We start from the raw sequence: 7,946 nt of genomic DNA on the forward strand, positions 1-7,946 counted from the left end.
GCCATTCTCCTGCCTCAGCCTCCGGAGTAGCTGGGACTACAGGCGCCCGCCACCACGCCCGGCTAGTTTTTTGTATCTTTTAGTAGAGACGGGGTTTCATCGTGTTAGCCAGGATGGTCTCGATCGCCTGACCTCGTGATCCGCCCGTCTCGGCCTCCCAAAGTGCTGGGATTACAGGCTTGAGCCACCGCGCCTGGCCGAGGCCAGGAGTTCAAGACCAGTCAGGGCAATCTGGCAAAACCCCATCTCTACTAAAAAACACAGAAATTAGCCACATGTGGTGGCATGCACCCATAATCCCAGCTACTCAGGTGGCTGAAGCAGGAGAATTGCTTGAACTCAGGCTGTGGAGGTTGCAGTGAGCTGAGAAAGCGACACTGCATTCCAGTCTGGGTGACACAGCAAGACTGTCTAAAAAGAAAAAAAAAAAAGTGAGCCAAAGAAGAGAAATTTCACAGAAAAAGTTTACTGATGACAAATAAGAACATGAGACGTTCAATCATCCTAGGCATTTGAGAAACACCAATTAAGGCCAAAAACGTTATCACCACACACTTAATAAAGAGCTAAATTAAAAAATAGCGGCAACATCAAATGCTGGCAAAGACAGAGAAGCTGGATCTCTTACGCCACAGGTGGGACTAAAATCTCTTTTGAATTAGCTTTTTTCTAAAAGACAACAGAGTAACTGTTTTTCATATTGTCAGAGTCTGTAAATCTTAAAATCAGAATTTTGCTTACTGTACTTTCAATTAAAAATGTGCCAATTCTTTCCAATGATGTAGAGAAAATATATTTTAGTTAAGCATATCATAGGCAACAGATTTCTTACATGTCAAAAATATTTGGGAGGGTGGGGGGCTGTGGTGCAAGACTACTGCAGTCAGGTTTGCTTTATCTCCATTTCCATCACTTAACAGCAAAGAGCCTTGAAATTCTCATTCTCTCAATCTCATGTTCCCAAAGGATTATTAATTCATACCAAAAAAAATTTTCTCTCAAAAGAAAAACAAACAGGCTTTTTCAACTGTCTAATGTTGTAAACTCTTCCTCCTAAATTTGGAGTTAAGGAAGGAAGAAATTGGCTAGGCGTGGTGGCTCACGCCTGTCATCCCAGCACTTTGGGAGGCCAAGGTAAGAGGATTGCTTGAGGGGCAGGAGTGCCAGACCACCCTGGTCAATATAGCAAGACTCTGTTTTTATTGGAAAAAAAAAAAAAAGAAAAGAATGAAGAAATACTATGCTCTATACTAAGAACTCAGACAAAATATTCTTAACGTACAAGCATTAACTAATAACACCTAAAAGATGCTTTATTTGCCATTTAGTATTTTACAGATTAAAATACGCTTCCCATACTGGAAGAGAGCCTCCTATGTTTCAAATCAGTGCCTACTTCAAGTCTTAAAATGTTCTAACAAAACTTAAGCTGCTCCTACTATGTTATAAAATCTAGAGAACTTCATAGAAATCCAACATGGCAGCGTTTTCTGAGAAATATAATCGCTGTTGTACAGGACAAGCCCCAAGTTCCACTACAGAAGCAAGCAACTATATCCTAAACAAAAAACTCCCTAATATTAAGCTTCTAGAATACTATCTGTTGCACGACAATTACTAAATATGTGCTTAATGAATAAGTAAATAAGATCCACCAAGTGATTCATAATTGACATATGTAAAAAATTTTAGACGTTTTAAAAATTAAAACTACTGGTATTTTTCAACAGGTGTCAGTAGCTCATGGCCAGCACTTCAGCTGCTGGTCAGAGCACCGTGCCTAAAATATCCCAGCTATGCAGAGGCAGAGATTCCTAAATAGATGTCTGTTTGGCATAGGATGGGGCTAAGGAAGGCAGAGCGATGCTAAAATTAATGTGGGAAACAATTAGCAAGAGGAAATCACTCTAATAGCTAAAGGAAGCCAAAGGAGCAGTGGTGGATCAACTCCTGGTATGTATCTGAATAAGGAGAAAGTATAATTATAATTCCCTTTTAAGCCAATTTTTTTTCCCTTGATAATACCAAACTTTATCTAATCTTTTAAAAAGTCGATTAAGCTCTTCAGGTTTTGAAGATTCTATATTCTGCTAAATCCTTTATGAAAACCCTGTGCAGAAAATCTGCATTTGATACCAGAGCATAACTTAGCATTTCATGATTTGAGAATCATTTTTTTCTAAAGCAGCAAGCATTTTTTTTTTCAATTGATCCTAAAAAATTAAAGTCTGATGTGAAACAGCAGAAAGACTGCTATTTTAGAACATATTCAAGAATACAAAAAATGGCAATTTAAGACTGTTTCAAAGAATCAGTCAAACTGAGGCTCATGCTTCTAGGATAGTATCAGTCATTACCAAAATTTCACACATTAGAAAGCATGGCAGGACAGTGGTTGTGTAAATTGGTACTGTCCTCTCTGAAGGACAATATGACAACATTTTATAAAAATTTCACTTACACTTTCTAGCCAAAAATTGCATTTTCAGTAACCAAAAGATATACTTGGAGATGCATATTACTAAAGACAAAACCAAAAATCCAAACACCAAAAAACCCCAAAAAAACTTACTAAAGCACTACATGTTTCATGTATCCAACCTCTTCATGACTGTCCTACAGAAGTAAATACTGGCCCATTTTACAAATGGAGAAAACAGATGAAGATAAGTAAATGTCACTAGTATTTAATGGAAGTGGAACTTGAACTTCAGAATTCACACTTCTAAGTACAACACTATGCTGCCTTGCCAGAGCAGAATAGAACATTCGAAATAACCTACTTGGCCATCAATAAATGATATGATAAATTAATATACCCAAACAACGGAATACAGTCCGTCCTCCTTATCCATGGCTTCTGCATCCATGGACTAAACCAACCCAGGATCAAAAATTGTTGGGGGGGGGGAGGAGACAAAAAATAATACAAATAAAAAACTATAACAACTATATTAACTATTAACATAGCATTTAAATTGTAATATTATAAATAGAGATGACTTGAAGTATATGGGATGTGAGTAGGTTATATGCAAATACTACACTATTTCATATAAGGGACTTTGGAATTCGTGGTTTTGGTCCTGGAACCAATTCCCCTTTAATATCAAGGGACGATTGTACAGCACAGCTTTAAACAAGAAAACAACATTTGGGCTAACATGGAAAATCTCCAGGTTAAGTGCAGAAAAGTTGGAGTTTTAAAAAAGAATACTTTCTCTACATATTTAGTTCTTGAATAAGCCTAAAATATCTGTGATGTACACACGAAACTGGTGATACTGGTTACCTCTGGAAAGTAGGTATGCTGGGCAAGCGAGGCCTGCCTTTTTGTACTGTTTGATATATATATATGTACACACACATATATTTTAATTCGGGACATACACATACACCACCTATCCAAAGTAAAAACTATTTCAGAAGACATAATCCTGCTATTGTCATTAACTAGCAGGTTAAGCTGCCTAACCTTTATGCAGTTCAGTTTCCCCACTATAAAAACCTGAAAGGTTGAAATCTGGTGATTTACCAAACCTTTGACAACATCGATACCTAACTCAGATCAGAATGGAGCTACCTCTGCAGGGGAGTGGTGGGAAGGATCTCAGAAGGTATTTCTAACCCTGCACACTAGAACTCCATTTTGGTTCTAACATCCTTTGACTAAAGGTTTTACAATCAGACAGCCGTAGCTTCAAATTCAGCTCCCTCTTTTCTTAGTTGTTCTGTAACGGTGAATAAGTTATTTCTCAACTACAAAGTGGGATAATACCAAAAAAGATTATGAAAATTAAATACAAGGGCACACCTAACATAGTGCCACTGCTGATGCAGAGTAACTCTGAGGACAATCTTGCAGCAAAACATTAACCAGCTAGTATAATCATGCCTAACAACTCTGGTATGACATTTAAACTAAAAGTACAGCCTTTATTCCTCAAGAATTAGAAAATTTCCATTCTGTACCAAACGTAAAAGACAGTTTCTCAGAATTTGTATGTTTCACAAAATAATAATTCACCAGAAATTCTCTTTTGTAATCCCGACTTGTGTATAAAAAGCACTATGTCTATTAGTTATGCACTGCTGTCACCTCAACTATACAAACTGTTAACTTATTTGAGGATTAGATACGGCGTATGTCCTCATCAACGCCGTTCCAAGAATAATTGGTTGCCTCCGATATTAACAAAGGTATTTAATGACTTCATGATTTCAGAAACCTTCTCCTGCCTGTCTCCAAAATCCTACAGACTCGCACAGCCCGCTGGCATTTACACCCAATTTAAGAAAATAGAAATTTTTGCCTGAAAACCAATTACTCTTCTAACCAGTATAATGACAGCAAACATTAACTTTCCCTTGCAAAAAGAAGCCGATAAACACAAGCCTTCCCCAGAAACCCTTCACACAAACGCTTTTTTCCACGTTGAAGACACTAACAAATCAGAATGACCAAGTAAATCCCCAACGTTTCCCTCTTACAATTTGAAGAAGGCCGCTAAGTCTGGCAGCAAAACCCGACAGTGTCACCCCACACTATCAGAGGGGATCATTCGCAAAAAGCCTTTTTCAGAGACGAAAAGGGCATCAAGCATTTATCAGAAACACACACTTCCCCAGAGAGTCTCTACAACACCCGATATCCTTAATCACTTTAAAGAATGATTGGAAAAGTTGAAGGGAAAAACCAATTATGCAAATATCCTTGGAATAAGCAGCAACTTCCCTCCGTCGCTTTTTCTACAGGTCGGGGCAATATTTAGCATTCCCAACGTAAAAAGTATCTTTTTAAAAAAGGAGGGCAGCAGCAGTCACTGGCTGAGGGGCACCCACCGACCTCCCCCCCCGCCCGCCCCACCAGGTCCGCACGTTCTTGAGCCCCGCACCCGAGTTTGGCGGAAGGTTGCTGCTCCCGGGGCTGGCACCGCGGGCGCCGGGCCCGCCACCGCCTCCTCCCAGACAGCCATTTTTACCCGCGGAGTAGGCGGCCCGGTCCCCAGAGCGGGCTTGTTCAAACCTCCTCCCCTCCCTCCGCAGCCCAGGGTTTCCCCGGCCTCCTGGGAGACGTGAGACGGACCCGCAGAGTAACAGCCTTTGTAGATCTCAGAATGGATCAGAACCATTTGTTACCGAACAAGCGATGATGCGGGCCCAAGCTGCATGGGTCCGGGCCGAGGGCGGGCCCGGGGCGAAGGGGGCTGGGCGGGTGTCGCCGCCGCTTGGGCGCCGGGAGGGTGGCAGCAAGCGGGGGCGCGGCGAGGGCCGCCTTCTCCCTCGCCCTCCCGCCCCCAGGAGTCCGGCTCCCCGACGGCAGCGCGGCGGGGAAAGGGTGGGGGGAGGGAGCTGGAGGAAAAGAAGGGGTCGGCCGAGTCTCTTACCTTGCTCTCCGCTGGGAGTTGGGCGGGCTGGGTGGCCCGGGGAGGGGAAAAGGGTCGGGGGAGGGGGCGGGGAAAGGGGGGAGCCCTAGCGAGGTGTAGCTTCGGAGCAGCTCCCGCCGCCGCCACAGCCGGCGCCTCCTTTCCGATTCACTCAAACAAACAAGATGGCTGCCGTTACGCCGCGGCTCTTCCTGCCGCCCAAATCCTCGGTTCAAATCGGCAGGATGTTTACGGTCAAAATGGTACCTGTGCGCCTGCGCAGACAGCCTAAGCCCCAGAAGGAGCGGCGCAGGCGCAATGACTATTTCCTTTTCTTTGGAACCCGCCCTCTGTTTGTGGAGTCCGCAACTGAGCAAGCGCAAAGGTGATTATCTTGCGACAGGGTCTTTGAGAGTTGCAGTGTTAGCCAATAGCGCGGGATAGCGCACGCGGAGTGCTTTACAGTGCGGCGAATATTTGCGTTTAGCTTTATTCTTGTGCTTGTTTTAAAGAGAAAAGCTGCCGTGGTGCAATTTTGTGTGCCCCCACCAAAAAATTCATTTTATGGCTCTATAGGGATGAGATAACATAAAAACCTCAAACTAACTCCGTAAAATATAGAGGTTCATTTGTTCAGTCGACCTATATTATAGAGGGTCTTCTGTTTGCTATACTTTGGGCTCTGGATATAGTGATTAATATAACAGAGATAATACCTGCTCTTTGGAAATTTTCAGTATAGCTTGGGAGGAATCTTAAAATTTCTTATCTTAAAAGACTTACTTGTAAGAAATTTACTTTTGTTTTTATTGTAGAGATCTTTCCAGTGATGAAAGAAATTGAAGAGGACACACAAAAAAGGGAAATATATTCCATGTTCATGGATTGGAAGAATCAATATTGTTACAACTCCCATACTACCCAGAGCAATCTACAGATTCAATGTAATCCCTATCAAAATATCAATGACATTCTTCACAGAAAGAGGAAAAAAATCCTGAAATTTATATGGAACCACAATAAGACCCAGAATAGCCAAAGCAATCCTAAGCAAAAGAATAAAACTGAAGGCATCACATTACCTGACTTCAAATTATACTACAAAGTTATAGTAAACAAAACAGCATGGTGCTGGCATAAAAACAGATACATAGACTAATGGAACAGAAGAGAGGACCTATAAATAAATCAATACATATACAGTCAACTAATTTCTGACAAAGCTGCCAAGAACATACATTGGGAAAAGGACAGTCTCTTCCAAAAATTATTCTGGAAAAACCAGATAATTATATGTAGAAGAATGAAACTAGATCACTATCTTTTGCCGTATTAAAAAAATAAAAACAAAATGGCTTAAAGACTGGAATCTAAGATTTGAAACTACTAGAAGAAAACGTTAGGGAAATGCTTCAGAACCAAATATTTCTTAGTAAGACCTTAAAAGCATAGGCAAGCAAAGCAAAAATTGGCAAATGGTATCATGCCAAGTTAAGAACCTTCTGCAAAGCAAACAAGAAAGTGAAGAGACAACCCATCAAGTGGGAGAAAATACTTGCAAACTACTCATCTATCACAGGATTAATAGCCAGAATATATAAGGAGCTCAAACAATATAGGAAAATAATCCAATTAAAAAATGAGCAAAAGACCTGAATGGGTAGTTCTCAAAAAAGACATACAAATGGCCAACAGGTATATGAAAAAAATGCTTAACATCACTAATCATCAGAGAAATGCAAATCAAAACTGGGATGAAGTATAATCTCATCCTAGTTGAAATGGCTTTTATCCAAAAGATAGGCAATAATGAATGCTGATAAAGATGTGGAGAAAGAGGAACACTTGTACACTGTTGGTAGGAATGTACAGCACTGTGAAGAACAGTATGGAGATTCCTCAAAAACCTAAATATAGAGCCACTATATGAGCCAGCAATCCCACTCCTGCATAAATACAAAAAAAAAAAAAAAGGAAATTAGTACATTAGAGTGGTATCTGCCCTCTCACATTTATTGCAGCAAGATTCACAATTGTCAAGATATGGAATCAACATGTCTATCAGTGGATAGATGGGTAAAGAAAATGTGGTACATATACGTAAGATAATATTTTTCAGCCACAAAAAAGAAAAAAGTCCTTTCATTTGCTGCCACATGGATAGACCTGGAAGACATTAAGTGAAATAAACCAGGCACAGAAAGACATTAGTGTGAATGTTCGCACTAATATGTGGTAGCTTAAAAAAAAAAAAAGAACTCATGGAGAGAGAAGGTAGAATGATGGTTACCAGAGCCTGGGAAGGGTAGTGGGGAGGGGGCAGATGAGTACAAAATCTGCCCCCTCAGATTTGGTACAAAAATACAATTAGAAGGAATAAAATCTAGTGTTTGGTAGCACAATAGGGAAACTATAGTTAATAATTTACTGTGTATTTCAAAATAACTAAAAGAGTGGAATTGGAATGTTTCTAACACAAAGAAATGATAAATACTTGAGGTGTTGGATACCTCAATTACCATGATTTGTTACACATTGTATGCTTGTATTGAAATATCAGATGTACCTTATAATTATGTA

General features: G+C 40.5%; 1 protein-coding gene and 1 long non-coding RNA gene across 3 annotated transcripts in view; one reads left to right on the forward strand and one right to left on the reverse strand.

The window, feature by feature from the left end:
• The window catches only part of RAD21 (RAD21 cohesin complex component), a 29,341-nt gene extending 23,694 nt beyond the window's left edge, over positions 1-5,647 (reverse strand). Inside the window, exon 1 of one of the 2 annotated variants that reach the window (XM_025393663.1) lies at positions 5,388-5,647. The gene's annotated coding sequence lies outside the window, so the exon portion shown is untranslated. Of the gene's footprint in view, positions 1-5,086; positions 5,202-5,387 lie in introns of those variants that run through there. The other variant, XM_025393664.1, reaches the window with a different exon arrangement.
• On the forward strand, positions 5,200-7,606 carry LOC112629878. Its single transcript, XR_003120764.1, has 2 exons — positions 5,200-5,751; positions 6,182-7,606. It is a non-coding gene; the product is annotated as an uncharacterized LOC112629878 (long non-coding RNA).
• Positions 7,607-7,946: the final 340 nt, after the last annotated feature.

The sequence above is a fragment of the Theropithecus gelada genome, chromosome 8 (genome assembly GCF_003255815.1).
Source record: "Theropithecus gelada isolate Dixy chromosome 8, Tgel_1.0, whole genome shotgun sequence".
Classification (NCBI taxonomy): Eukaryota; Metazoa; Chordata; class Mammalia; order Primates; family Cercopithecidae; genus Theropithecus; species Theropithecus gelada.